This window comes from Cicer arietinum, chromosome 8, assembly GCF_000331145.2.
Source record: "Cicer arietinum cultivar CDC Frontier isolate Library 1 chromosome 8, Cicar.CDCFrontier_v2.0, whole genome shotgun sequence".
Taxonomy (NCBI): domain Eukaryota; kingdom Viridiplantae; phylum Streptophyta; class Magnoliopsida; order Fabales; family Fabaceae; genus Cicer; species Cicer arietinum.
In genome coordinates, this window is record NC_021167.2 from 16,134,547 (window position 1) to 16,150,096 (window position 15,550).

Sequence of the window (15,550 nt, forward strand, 5' to 3'; positions counted from 1 at the left end):
ACTGGATTTCCAGAACTTTCTTTACAGATTGTTTTTATAGAAAAGATAAAACGAGGACGAAAGAATGATGACTTAATCATAATATGAATTTCACACAAAAGAATCTGCCAAATGAGTATTTTGTGTGTGGTAACAATTATTTCTTTCAAAGTGTTTTTCCTGGTTTCAGTATTATGAAAATGTGTTGGAAATAATTGTTTCAAGTGTAGTGTATATTGGTTGTTAGAAAATGTGTAACAGTTGTTTTAAAAAGTGATTGAATCAGCTTATATATATTCAGAAAAACATCAGGTCAATCGATTGCTCAATCGATTTTATAACAGTTTAAAACTTAGCTTAATCGATTGCCCAATCGATTATCGTTCTTCTTGTTTTTCTTAAATCTTGAAAATATAAGCATGCATCGATTTGCCAATCGATTCTTTTAATGCATAAATCAGAAACTGATACTAAGAATATATCAGAATCGATTGAGTAATCGATTATAGGTGTTTTGTTCAAACAACGAGATCAAAACAATCGATTGCTCAATCGACGTATATTCATAGTCATAATCGATTTGGCAATGAGCCTGTAACTCAAACATTTAGTTTAATCGATTTGTAAATCGATTTAGCTGATCACAGTGACTCAGACATTTTCATGCAATCGATTTGCCAATCGATTTGACTGGTCACAATGACTCCAAAGTTTTAATCCAATCGATTTGGCTTATTACAGTAGCTCAACTATTTGGTTGAAATCGATGTGCCAATCGATTATGCAACATGTTTCTGATAAATGATTAACTTCAATCGATTACCTAATCGATTGTCACAAAACTTGTAGTTTAAGAAACTTAATTCAATTGATTGTCCAGTCGATTTGGTTGATTACAAAACACATTCCTTATGAAAAACTTTTTCACAATCGATTTGCCAATCGATTGAATCAGTAAGTGGTTGGTTCTGTGAATCATAAAATTGATTTCTCAATTGATGTCCCAATCGATTGGATTAAGCCCAGAACTCATGGTTTCACTAAAAGCCTTTAAGTAATCGATTTCCCAATCGATTTACTTAGTAAAAACTTTTGTTCTGAGTCAGACAATCGATTTCCCAATTGATTCATCAATTGACTTATCAGTTGACTGACTTACTTTGTTATTTATGATTTCATTTTTACTTTGGCAAATACTTGAGTATGAAACCATAATGATGAGTCTACTAACTAACTACTATAACTACTAATCACACTATACATATTTGCATCTTTCTCAAGCACATCCTCCAATTTTGGTTGATTCCTTGAGTTCCAAGCTTTTGTTCCAAGTGTATAGTGTTTGCTTGTTTTTCCTGAAATGTTACTAAGTTCAACCTGTTAGATTTATCAAATGATACATGTGCATTGTATGTTTGTTAATTATGTCAAAATCATGATCAATAGGACTTATGTCTAACAAGATTGACATTTAGGTCATTATCTTATTCCTTAGGCTTATTCTAGTCCAATAAGTTCAGTTGTGTCATTGGTTTAACATTTATGTCATTTTCGTCCTCCCTAGGCTTATTCTAGTGCAATTAGGGTTTTTAAACAATTTTGTGCATCCAATAAGTTCATTTTTGTCACTGGATTAACATTTAGGTCATTATCTCACTCCTTCTGTCATTTTCGTCCTCCCTAGGCTTATTCTAGTGCAATTAGGGTTTTTAAACAATCTTGTGCATCCAATAAGTTAATTTGTGTCACTGGATTAACATTTAGGTCATTTTCTTCCACCCAAGGCATATTCTTGTGCAATTATGGTTTTTAACCAATCTTGTGCATCCAATAAGTTCATTTGTGTCATTGGATTAACATTTTGGTCATTTTCATCCTCCTAGGCTTATTGTAGTCCAATTATGGTTTTAACTAATCTTGTGCGTCCAATAAGTTCATTTGTGTCATGCGATTAACATTTAGGTCATTTTCATCCTCCCTAGGCTTATTCTTGTCAAATTAAGGTATTTAACCAATCTTAAGCATCCAAAAAGTTCATTTGGGTCAATGGATTAACATTTAGGTTATTTCTGTCCTCCCTAGGCTTATTCTAGTGCAATAAGGGTTTTTAACCAATCTTGTGCATCCAATAAGGTCATTTGTGTCACTAGATTAACATTTAGGTTATTATCTTACTCCCAAGGCTTGTGCTAGTCCAATTATGGTTTTTAACTAATGTTTCGCATCCAATAGGTGTGTTTGTCATCCCTTGGCTTATTTTAGTCCAATTAAGGTTTTTAACAATTCCTCTTCATCCAATAAGTTCATTTGTGTCGTTTGTTTAACATTTACGTCTTTTTCATCCTCCCAAGGCTTATTCTAGTCCAACTAGGGTTTTTAACCAATCTTGTGCATCCAATAGGTGTGTTTGTGTCATTGGATTATCACTTAGGTCATTTTCGTCCTCCTTAGGCGTATTCTAGTCCAATAAGGGTTTTTAAATAATCTTGTGCATCTAATAAGTTCATTTGTGTTGCTAGATTAACATTTGTCATTTTCGTCCTCCCTAGGCTTATTCTAGTCCAATTACGGTTTTAAAAAAATCTTGTGCATCCAATAAGTTCATTTGAGTCACTGGATTAACATTTATGTCATTTTCGTCCTCCTTGGGCTTATTCTAGTCCAATTAGGGTTTTTAACCAATCTTGAGAATTCAATATGTGTGTTTCATTCATTGGATTAACATTTAGGTCATTTTCGTCCTCCCTAGGCTTATTCTAGTCCAAATTAGGGTTTTAAACAATCTTGTGCATCTAATAAGTTCATTTGTGTCACTAGATTAATATTTATGTCTTTTTGTCCTCCCTTGTTTTATTCTAGTCCAATTAGGGTTTTTAAGCAATCTTGTGCATCCAATAAGTTCTTTGTGTCACAAGATTAACATTTATGCCATTTTCGTCGTATGTAAGCTTATTCTAGTCCCATTAGTGATTTTAAACAATCTTGTGCATCCAATATGTGTGTTTGTGTCATTGGATTAAAATTTAGGTTATTTTCATCCTCCTTAGGATTATTCTTTTCAAATTAGGGTTTATATCCAATCTTGTGTATCCAATAAGTTCATTTGTGTCATTGAATTAACATTTAGGTCGTTTTCGTCCTCCCTTGGCTTATTCTTGTCAAATTAGGGTTTTTAACACATCTTGTGCATCCAATAAGTTCAATTGTGTGATTGAATATACATTTAGGTCATTTTGTCCTCCCTAGGCTTATTCTAGTCCACTTATTGTTTTAAACAATCTTGTGCATCCAATAAGTTCATTTGTGTCATTGGATTAACACTTAGGTCATTTTCGTCCTCCATTGGCTTATTCTTGTTAAGTTAGGGTTTTTTCGTGCAATCGATTTGCCAATCGACTTGACTGGTCACAGTGACTCCAAAGTTTTAATCCAATCGATTTGCCAATCGATTTGGCTTATTACAGTAGCTCAACTATTTGGTTGAAATCGATGTGCCAATCGATTATGCAACCTGTTTCTGATAAATGATTAACTTCAATCGATTACCTAATCGATTGTCACAAAACTTGCAGTTTAAGAAACTTAATTCAATTGATTGTCAAATCGATTTGGTTGATTACAGAACACATTCATTATGAAAAACTTTTTCACAATCGATTTGCCAATCGATTGAATCAGTAAGTGGTTGGTTCTGTGAATCATAAAATTGATTTCTCAATTGATGTCCCAATCGATTGTCCAATAGATTGGATTAAGCCCATAACTCATGGTTTCACTAAAAGCCTTTAAGTAATCGATTTCCCAATCGATTTACTTAGTAAAAAATTTTGTCCTGAGTCAGACAATCGATTGCCCAATTGATTCATCAATTGACTTATCAGTTGATTGACTTACTTTGTTATTTTATGATTTCATTTTTACTTTGGCAAATACTTGAGTATGAAACCATAATGATGAGTCTACTAACTAACTACTATAACTACTAATCACACTATACATATTTGCATCTTTCTCAAGCACATCCTCCAATTTTGGTTGATTCCTTGAGTTCCAAGCTTTTATTTCCAAGTGTATAGTGTTTGCTTGTTTTTCCTGAAATGTTACTCAGTTCAACCTGTTAGATTTATCAAATGATACATGTGCATTGTATGTTTGTTAATTATGTCAAAATCATGATCAAGAGGATTTATGTCTAACAATCTCCCCCTTTTTGATTAAATGACAAACATACAATTTTAACTTGAGTTTAACATTTCAAAACAAAAAATTGTTACTGTTATTTAAAAAGAAACTCCCCCTGAATTTTGGTGTTCATGGTTCCTTTAACAAGGCTTTAACATAATCAGTCATAGAGCAGTCAGAGCTTGTTAAAACCAATCAACAGAATTAATATCAGAGTACCAAATCAGTTTCAGAGTAGCAACACAAAATTCATCAAAATAGCAGTGCAGTATCAGAGCTAAAATTCATCAAATTGGCAGTGCATTATCAGAGATATATTGCTACACAAGATTTTATCAATTTTGCAGTTGGTATCAGAGCAACATAGAAATTTATAGAACTTTGTATCAGAGCACCTTATCAGAGCAATTCAAGTTCAACACAAGTTATAAGTAACAGAGCAACTTGTATAAGTATCATAGCAACAATGCATAGTATCAGAGCAAATGATGCAGTAACCAAGTTAAATGCAGTTAAAACTCTCCCCCTTTGTCATTTAAAGCAAAAAGATATTAACATAAGAGAATATGACAAAGTTATAATAGAATATTTCATTACAATACTAGAACATTACAAAACAACAAAGAAACCAAAATCCTAGTCAACTAATCTAGGGTTGTTCCTCATTATTACCAACGGGAGAAGTAGAGACTGGTGTATTACCCTCAGCAAGTGTCTCCTCTCCATGAGGTTCAGTGCTATCTAAGTTGGTTGGGTTTGGATCTTCTGTTGCTTGTCAGCCTATATCTGCAATATCTTCAAATGACATCTTAAGGCCTAAGTGTTCTTGTATTGCAGCCACATCCTGAGCAACTGAATCGAGTGATGCTTGGAGAGTCTTGAGAGATGCTTCTACTCTTGCATTATGAGCAGCTTGATTCTCCATGAATTCCAGCAGCTTCGTTAAAACCACAGAATGGGCTTCGACTGGCTCAGCTTGCTCCGCATTTGGCTGAGCTTGTTCAGTATTCGGCTGAGCTCGAGTCCATATGCCGTTTATTCGCTTCAATTGCATTTGGTTTACAATTGATTCTCCAAATGTGAGAGTGGTTTTGGAAGATTCTTCATTGACAATAGAAACCTTAAAATGTCTCAGAATCTTTGTAATGAGTTGTGGGTAAGGGAGGAGCAGCTTACCATGAGCTGATTCGGACATGTTCATGAGAACAATCCAGGTCCAGCTCATCTTGAGCTCTTTGAATAATCCCCATAGAAGAATGATGTCCAGCCTCTGGACAACAGCGTGATTTCCCGACCGAGGCACTAACATCTGTGTTAGTACGTACATGAGCATCCTCTATTGGACCTTCATTTGACCGATAGGAAGTGATAGCTTTTCGACGAATAGGAAGTGATGTTTCCCATGCTTCATCAGCAGAGTCAGCCTCTGTTCTTCCATCAACGGATTCACCATAGAATGGTAATCCTGTCAGTTTAGAGAATTCTTCAAAAGTCATTGAGATTCTCTTACCCTTCACTTCAGCCTCGAATCCAGTATTGGTGAGTTTGATGGTTGAGTAAAAGGCTCTAATCAGCCTCGGGTAGATTTCCAAAGAACAGGAAAGGAAATCTACCAATCCATGAAACCTCAAGTGGTTTTGGAAGGTAAAACCATTTGAATCAAAATATGTAAAATCCAGAGTTCTCGCCTCTTGGATTTTCCTTTTTGAGAAAGAGGAAGGAAGAACAGTTTCTTCAACAGGTTTGCCTTTGGGAGGCTGAACCTTCTTTGGTTGGGGGGAGGATACAACTTTCTTCTTTTTCTGGGTAGCCCCTTTCATGGCATCCCCCATGAGCTTTTCAGATGGAGGAGCTTTCCTCTTTTTTGTTGTTTCTTGAGCAATTGCAACAACCTTCCCTTTGTCTTTAGCTAATACCTTATGAGTAGGTATTGAGAATCTCTTAGCAGGAGGTGAAGGAGGTTGAGGGGAGGGTGTTCTTCCACTAGATGTTGAAGAAGAATATAGGGAAATAGATTTAGAGGAAGATGATTGAGGTCTTGCAGTTTGCTTTTGTAACACCCCGTTTTTCAAAGCGAGGGTATATTTTTTTTTCAAAAGTAATTAAAAATGAACAAAGAATTAAATCAGGAAATGCCTTTGGATAAATAATTGAGTCATTATAATTTACAAGCAGCGGAAAAGTTTCTCCAATTACAAATCCAAAACATTTACACAACATCAAATGGTACATGGAACCCATCCAAAGATGATGTCAAACTGATACTATTAGTAAAAGTACAGTTTTCCAAACTAAAAATACTCCAAACCAAAAAGAAGGACCCCTAGTCCCTATATACACCATCCTAATCTAATCATCCTACCAAAAAAGCTATACACCCTGAGTATCTCCACGCGCCCCGTGAGATCCTCCTAATGTGACTGCAGTCAAGCGTTCCCATCTCCATTCCCGTCCGTAGGGTACGAACCGGTAGGACCGTCCTGACTCTCATCTGAGGGCAAAGCCCAGATTTCCACAATAATTGTAAAGGGTCACCAACAAGAAAATAACAATTAACACATAGCAATTAAGTTTTTAAATGCTCAAAACAACTTTCAACTAAGCATGCACCTTAATAGGATTTGCAATATGCGAAAAGTTCATACAATACTTTGCCAATTAAAAATGAAAGTAAAATGAAGTCCTCAATCTCCTAATTAACACATAACCAATCAAGACATGGATAAGTTAATGAGAAATCAATCATCTAACTCAAACTGAGGATTTTCACTGAGCCAATCGATTGGGAAATCGATTGGGGTGAAGGTTTTTAATGAAAACAGAATCCTGGGCTGAATCAATCGATTTGGCAATCGATTGAGTGGGTACTGAGCCCCCAGGTTTTAAGCCAATCGATTTCCAAATCGATTTGGTCGAATATGGATGAGTCCCTGACTTAGGCCCAATCGATTGGGCAATCGATTTCGTAAAGGATTTTCGAAAACTGATTACAAAATCGATTGGCTAATCGATTTTGTCCATTTGGCCAAGTCCCTGACTTCCATCCAATCGATTGGGAAATCGATTTCCCTGATCATTTTTCCAAAAGTTCATGAATTAACCCAAGTCATTCCTAATCAAGTTCACAACCTAACACTTAGCAATTCCTACGCGATTACCACGGCAATTGGGATCTCGATAACCATCATACTTACACACAACAATCAACACATAACACTTAGCATTTTCAACGCAATTACCACAACGACTCAAATTCAAATCACTTAATCATAAAACTCAAATCAACCACGACTCGCGTGCCAAGCACCCTAATGCAATGCGTATATGCCAAAATGCATGGACTCGGAATTCCAAACCAAAACCCTCCTCGAAGGGCCGTAAATCATAATTGTACCGCCTATCGCAGGCCAAAGTACCAATTACCAAGGTGCCACCTATCACGGGTCTGCACGATTTACTAAAAAGCGTAAACCATAAACGTACTGCCTATCACGGGCCCGTATCGTTTACCAAGGTGCCACCTATCACGGGTCTGCACGATTTACTAAAAAGCGTAAACCATAAACGTACTGCCTATCACGGGCCCGTATCGTTTACCAAGGTGCCACCTATCACGGGTCTGCACGGCTTACTAAAATAACGTAAATTGTAAATGTACCGCCTATCACAGGCCAAAGTACTATTTACCAAGGTGCCACCTATCACGGGTCTGCACGATTTACTAAAAAGCGTAAACCATAAACGTACTGCCTATCACGGGCCCGTACCGTTTATCGAGGTGCCACCTATCACGGGTCTGCACAATTTACAAAAAAACCGAAAACCATAAACGTACTGCCTATCACGGGCCCGTACCGTTTATCGAGGTGCCACCTATCACGGGTCTGCACAATTTACAAAAAAGCGAAAACCATAAACGTACTGCCTATCACGGGCCCGTACCGTTTATCGAGGTGCCACCTATCACGGGTCTGCACAATTTACAAAAAAGCGAAAACCATAAACGTACTGCCTATCACGGGCCCGTACCGTTTATCGAGGTGCCACCTATCACGGGTCTGCACAATTTACAAAAAAGCGAAAACCATAAACGTACTGCCTATCACGGGCCCGTACCGTTTATCGAGGTGCCACCTATCACGGGTCTGCACAATTTACAAAAAAGCGAAAACCATAAACGTACTGCCTATCACGGGCCCGTACCGTTTATCGAGGTGCCACCTATCACGGGTCTGCACAATTTACAAAAAAGCGAAAACCATAAACGTACTGCCTATCACGGGCCCGTATCGTTTACCGAGGTGCCACCTATCACGGGTCTGCACAATTTACAAAAAAGCGAAAACCATAAACGTACTGCCTATCACGGGCCCGTACCGTTTATCGAGGTGCCACCTATCACGGGTCTGCACAATTTACAAAAAAGCGAAAACCATAAACGTACTGCCTATCACGGGCCCGTACCGTTTATCGAGGTGCCACCTATCACGGGTCTGCACAATTTACAAAAAAGCGAAAACCATAAACGTACTGCCTATCACGGGCCCGTATCGTTTACCGAGGTGCCACCTATCACGGGTCTGCACAATTTACAAAAAAGCGAAAACCATAAACGTACTGCCTATCACGGGCCCGTACCGTTTATCGAGGTGCCACCTATCACGGGTCTGCACAATTTACAAAAAAGCGAAAACCATAAACGTACTGCCTATCACGGGCCCGTACCGTTTATCGAGGTGCCACCTATCACGGGTCTGCACAATTTACAAAAAAGCGAAAACCATAAACGTACTGCCTATCACGGGCCCGTACCGTTTATCGAGGTGCCACCTATCACGGGTCTGCACAATTTACAAAAAAGCGAAAACCATAAACGTACTGCCTATCACGCGCCCGTACCGTTTATCGAGGTGCCACCTATCACGGGTCTGCACGGTTTTCAAAACCGTAAATCATAAATGTACCGCCTATCACAGGCCAAAATACCATTTATCAAGGTGCCACCTATCACGGGTCTGCACGATTTACAAAAAGGATGAAAATGCATGAACATATACCGACTTCATTCACAACAGACGTTAAGCAAATGCAGATATTAAAAGATTCCCCATTTTTAATACCCATTTAACTTAAACGACTTTCACAACAAACATTAAGTAACCAAGACATTAAGAGATTCCCCATTCTTAACGCCCAGTTAACTTAAACGATTTTCAAAACAACATTAAATAAATAAGACATTAAGAGATTCCCCATTCTTAACGCCCAGTTAACTTAAACGATTTTCAAAACAACATTAAATAAATAAGACATTAAGAGATTCCCCATTCTTAACGCCCAGTTAACTTAAACGATTTTCAAAACAACATTAAATAAATAAGACATTAAGAGATTCCCCATTCTTAACGCCCAGTTAACTTAAACGATTTTCAAAACAACATTAAATAAATAAGTCATTAAGAGATTCCCCATTCTTAATACTGATTTATCTTAATGATTTTCAAAACAAAACGTTAAGCAAACAGACATATCAAGAGATTCCCCATTCTTAATATACTTTTGACTTAAACGATTTCCACACAAAACATTCAGTAAACGAGACATTAAGAGATTCCCCATTCTTAATATACTTTTGACTTAAACGATTTCCACACAAAACATTCAGTAAACGAGACATTAAGAGATTCCCCATTCTCAATGCTCGATGGTACCCCGTGTAACCTCACAATTTCAGCAATGTAGATCTCCGTTAGCTGATCTACCTTATAGGTGGTCCTTACCGGTAAAAAGTGAGCAGATTTAGTCAGTCGGTCCACTATCACCCATATAGAATCATTCTTCCTCCTTGTCTTTGGTAATCCGGTTATAAAATCCATGGAAATGCTGTCCCACTTCCATTCAGGTATATCTAAAGGTTGCAACATTCCAGCAGGTCGCTGATGTTCCACCTTCGCTTTCTGACAAGTTAGACAAGTGGATACATATTCCGCCACATGTTTCTTCATTCCTGGCCACCAATAATTCTGCCTCAAATCCTGATACATCTTTGTTGCCCCAGGATGAATACTCAGCTTACTCTTATGCGCCTCTTCTAAAATCGTTTTCCGCATATCTGTAATTTCTGGTACACAAATCCTACCATTACACCGCAAAACATTATCAGCCCCAATCTTGAACTCAGTCGTCTTCCCTTGTACTATTAGATTCCTCTTCTCTTGAATTAAGACGTCATCCTGAGAATTCGCAATGTCTTCAAGTAATCCACTCGAGATCTTAATCATTCCGAATTTCAAAATTCCCGGTGCAAACTCTACGTTCAAGTGCAAGTCTCTAAAAGCTTCCCACAACTCTTGTTGTCTAGCCATAATTAGTGAAGACACCGATACACTTCTTCTGCTCAACGCATCCGCCACTACATTGGCCTTCCCAGGGTGGTACTGCAGTGTGAAATCAAAATCCTTGAGAGTCTCCATCCATCGTCTCTGGCGCATGTTCAACTCCTTCTGATCAAACAAATATTTCAAGCTCTTATGGTCGCTGAACACGGTGAACGTGCACCCATATAAATAATGCCTCCAGATCTTTAATGCAAAAACAACCGCGGCAAGCTCCAAATCATGAGTAGGATAGTTCCTTTCGTGAATCTTCAATTGTCTCGAGGCATAAGCCACAGCTTTCTTGTGTTGCATCAGAACACATCCTAACCCCTGGTGGGATGCATCACAATAAACTTCATAGGGTTCTTCTGATTGCGGTAACACCAATACAGGTGAGGTCGTCAATTTCCTCTTCAGTAACTGGAAGTTTTCTTCACACTTCTCCGTCCATGCGAACGGTTGATCTTTTCTGGTAAGTTGTGTCAGTGGAGCCACAATCTTAGCAAAACCTTCGATAAACCTCCTGTAGTACCCTGCCAGTCCCACAAAACTTCGTATGTCAGTGACAGTCTGAGGCTGTTTCCAAGCAAGAACCGCCTCAATCTTAGCCGGATCTACAGCGATTCCTTCCTTGGTTATCACATGTCCCAAGAAATTCACTTTCTCTAGCCAAAATTCACACTTCGACAGATTGGCATACAATCGCTTCTCGCGTAAAATCTCAAGAACTTGTCGCAAATGTTCTCCATGCTCTTCTTCGGTCCTTGAATAAATCAATATATCATCAATGAATACCACCACGAATTTATCAAGGAACGAATTAAAGATCCTGTTCATGTAGTCCATGAAAATTGCCGGTGCATTGGTAACTCCGAACGGCATAACCAGGTATTCATAATGTCCGTAGCGGGTTCTGAAAGCTGTTTTCTGAATGTCTCCTTCCCTTACTCGGATCTGATGGTAACCCGACTTCAAGTCAATCTTCGAAAATATCGCGGCCCCTCTCAATTGATCCATCAAATCATCGATTCGTGGCAAAGGATAACGATTCTTGATAGTTGCCTTGTTGAGCTGTCTATAATCCACACATAGGCGCGAGCTTCCGTCCTTCTTCTTAACTAGCAAAACTGGAGCACCCCATGGTGATACACTTGGTCTGATGAATTTCTTCTCCAACAAGTCTTCAATTTGGCCTTTGAGCTCATTTAATTCCAATGGCGACATTCGATAAGGTGCCATTGAAATGGGTCCCGTTCCTGGGTGCAAATCAATGAAGAATTCCACTTCTCTTACCGGTGGCAATCCTGGAATTTCCGTTGGAAATACATCCCGATACTCGTTGACAAGTATCACATCTTCTATTTCCACATTTATCTTTGCCTCTACATTTGCTAGAGACAAAAACTCATGAGTCCCTTCACTTAGCGACACTCGGAGTTTGTTAGCAGCTAAATACTTAACAACTCCTGGTTCGGGGAAAAGAACCAATTTCCGAGCACAATCCAAGATCACATAGTGATAAGACATCCAATCCATACCGAGGATGACCTCGAGTGATTGTAGCGGTAAACAAATTAGATTAACCAAGAAATCCCTATTCTGAATAGTCATTCGACAATGTAAACATGCTGAATTTACGGTTAAGGTCTTAGCAGGCGTGGAAACAACCAAATCAAAAGGTAAAGCAGACACAGATAACTTCAAGCGATTCACACAGTCCATAGCAATGAAGGAATGGGTTGCCCCCGAATCAAAGAGTGCAGTTAGAGTGTTACCTGCAATCTCACAATCACGCTGAATCAGATTACCAGATGGATTTCCCTCTTCAGCATTCACACAATAAATGCGTCCTCTAGCAGTAGGACGGGTAGCCCTAGCTACATTCACCACTGGTTCCACCTTTGGAGCCGTGCACTCCCTTGCCATGTGCCCCGACTTCTGACAATTGTGACAGATGGGGATGTTAGTGGTACAAGCACTAGCATAGTGTCCTTCTTTCCCACATCGGAAACATCGAAGCACTTGCCCCATTTGCCTTCCGAAATTCTGGTTCCCTGGGCGACTCGGTCCACCGTTGTTATTCTGGGGGCGATTATAAGGTTTAGCCACTTGTTTTCCCCTATTCTGATAAGTCGCCCGACTAGGGCCTCCCGAATTAAAATTCCCAACTCGGCTAGCCCTCTTGTTCTTCATATCTTCCACTTCTCTACATTTCTCTACCAGCGCTTGGAAACGTTGAATTCCCAAAGGTAAGACGGAATCTTGAATCTCATACTTCAATCCGTCTTGGAAACGATGACACATGAACGGTTCATCAATTTCTTCACGGAAGAACCTGAAATGCCTCGATAGTGATTCAAATTTAGCAGCATACTCGCCCACAGTCAGGCTCCCCTGGTGAAGTTTCAGAAAGTCGTCACCCAACTTAGTCCTGGTACTCATCGGAAAGTATTTGTCTAAAAACTTTCTTTTGAACGATTCCCAGTTCACCTCCTCGTGGGCTGCTCCCATCAACAACCTTGCACTCCTCCACCAGTATTCAGCATCCCCTAGCAACATATACGTGGCATAGCTGACCTTCACTCCAGCCTGGCAGTTAATCATATCAAAGATTTTCTCCACTTCTTGGATCCATTGATCCGCCTTCTCTGAACCCTCATCCCCCTTGAACTTAGGAGGATTGTAACGACGGAAGTCTTCCAACCCTCTTGATTCTGCAGCACGGATCTCTCTTCCCCTCTTTTCAAGATCCCGTTGAGTCTTGGCAGCGGTCTGTGCAGCGACAGAAGCAGCCATGTTGTTCATAGCCTCCGCCATTTGGTCATTCCTAGCGTTGGCTCTCGGAGCGTCATTCCTTCTGGGCGGCATGGTTTCCTATAAGAACCATCATCAAGTAGAGTTTTAACACTACTTCAAATAATTCTAAACTAACGTCCGACTAACAACACACAATTAAATTGGACTTGACAACTCAAGTCACCTAAACCGACACATGATCAGATAACAACTCCTAACTTATAGGTCGACCTACAATCTATAACCAAGGTTCCACAGCTCCCAAAGAAAACTAAACCTATGCTCTGATACCACAATGTAACACCCAGTTTTTTCAAAGCGAGGGTATATTTTTTTTTAAAAGTAATTAAAAACGAACAAGGAAATAAATCAGGAAATGCTTTTGGATAAATAATTGAGTCATTATAATTTACAAACAGCGGAAAAGTTTCTCCAATTACAAATCCAAAACATTTCTACATAAACATCAAATGGTACATGGGACCCATTCAAAGATGATATAAAACTGATAATATTTGTATAAGTACAGTTTTCCAAAACTAAAATACTCCAAACCAAAAAGAAGGACCCCTAGTCCCTATACATCATCCTAATCTGATCATCCTACCAAAAACTATACACCCTGAGTAATCTCCACGCGCCCCGTGAGATCCTCCTAACACAACAGCAGTCAAGCGTTCCCATCTCCATCCCTGTCCGTAGGGTACGAACCAGTAGGGCCGTCCTGACTCTCATCTGAGGGCAAAGCCCAGATTTCCACAATAGTGTAAAGGGTCACCAACCAGAAAATAACAGTTAACACATAGCAATTAAGTTTTTGAATGCTCAAAACAACTTTTTAACTAAGCATGCATCTTAACAGGATTTTCCATGTGCGAAAAGTTCATACAGTACATTGCCAATGAAAATGAAGGTAAAATGCAGTTCTCGATCTCCTAATTAACACATGATAAAACAAAACATGGATAGATTCATGAGCAATTAATCATACAACTAAAAATGAGGATTTTCACTGAGCCAATCGATTGGGCAATCGATTGGGGTGAAGATTTTTAATGAAAACAGAATCCTGGGCTGAATTCAATCGATTGGTAAATCGATTGATTGGTTCCTGAGCCCCTGGTTTCGAGCCAATCGATTTCCTAATCGATTTGGTGAGGGATTCTTAATGAAAACAGAATCCTGGGCTGAATTCAATCGATTGGTAAATCGATTGATTGGTTCCTGAGCCCCTGACTTAAGGCCTAATCGATTGGGCAATCGATTTCTTAACTGATTCCTTTGAAAATTGTTTTCGAAATCGATTGGCTAATCGATTTTGTGAATTGGCCAAGTCCCTGTTTACCCATCCAATCGATTGGGAAATCGATTTCCCTGATCAGTTTTCCAAAAATTCATGAATTAACCTAAGTCATTCCTAATCAAGTTCACCACTTAACACTTAGCAATTTCTACGCGATTACTACGACACACAAAGGTTCGATAACCATCATACTCACACACAATACACAACACATAGCACTTAACACCTTCATCTCAGTTATCACGATAAATCAAAATTCGAATCACTCAATCATAAACTCAAATCAAACATGACTCGCGTGCCAGGCACCCTAATGCAATGCGTATATGCCAAAATGCATGGACTCGGAATTCCAAACCAAAACCCTCCTCGAAGGGCCGTAAATCATAATTGTACCGCCTATCGCAGGCCAAAGTACCAATTACCGAGGTGCCACCTATCACGGGTCAGCACAATTCACCAAAAATGTAAATCGTAAATGTACCCCCTATCACGGGTCAGTATAGTTTACCGAGGTGTCACCTATCACGGGTCAACACGATTTACTAAAAGAAAAAGCGGGAATCGTAAACGTACCGCCTATCACAGACCAGTACTGTTTACCTAGGTGCCACCTATCACGGGTCAGCACGATTTACTAAAATGCGTAAATCATAAACGTACCACCTATCACGGGTCAGTACAGTTACCATGGTGTCACCTATCACGGGTCAACACGATTTACTAAAATATAAATCGCAAACGTACAACCTATCACGGGTCCGTACAGTTTACCAAGGTGCCACCTATCACGGGTCAGCACAATTCACCAAAAATGTAAATCGTAAATGTACCACCTATCACGGGTCAGTACAGTTACCATGGTGTCACCTATCACGGGTCAACACGATTTACTAAAATGTAAATCGCAAAC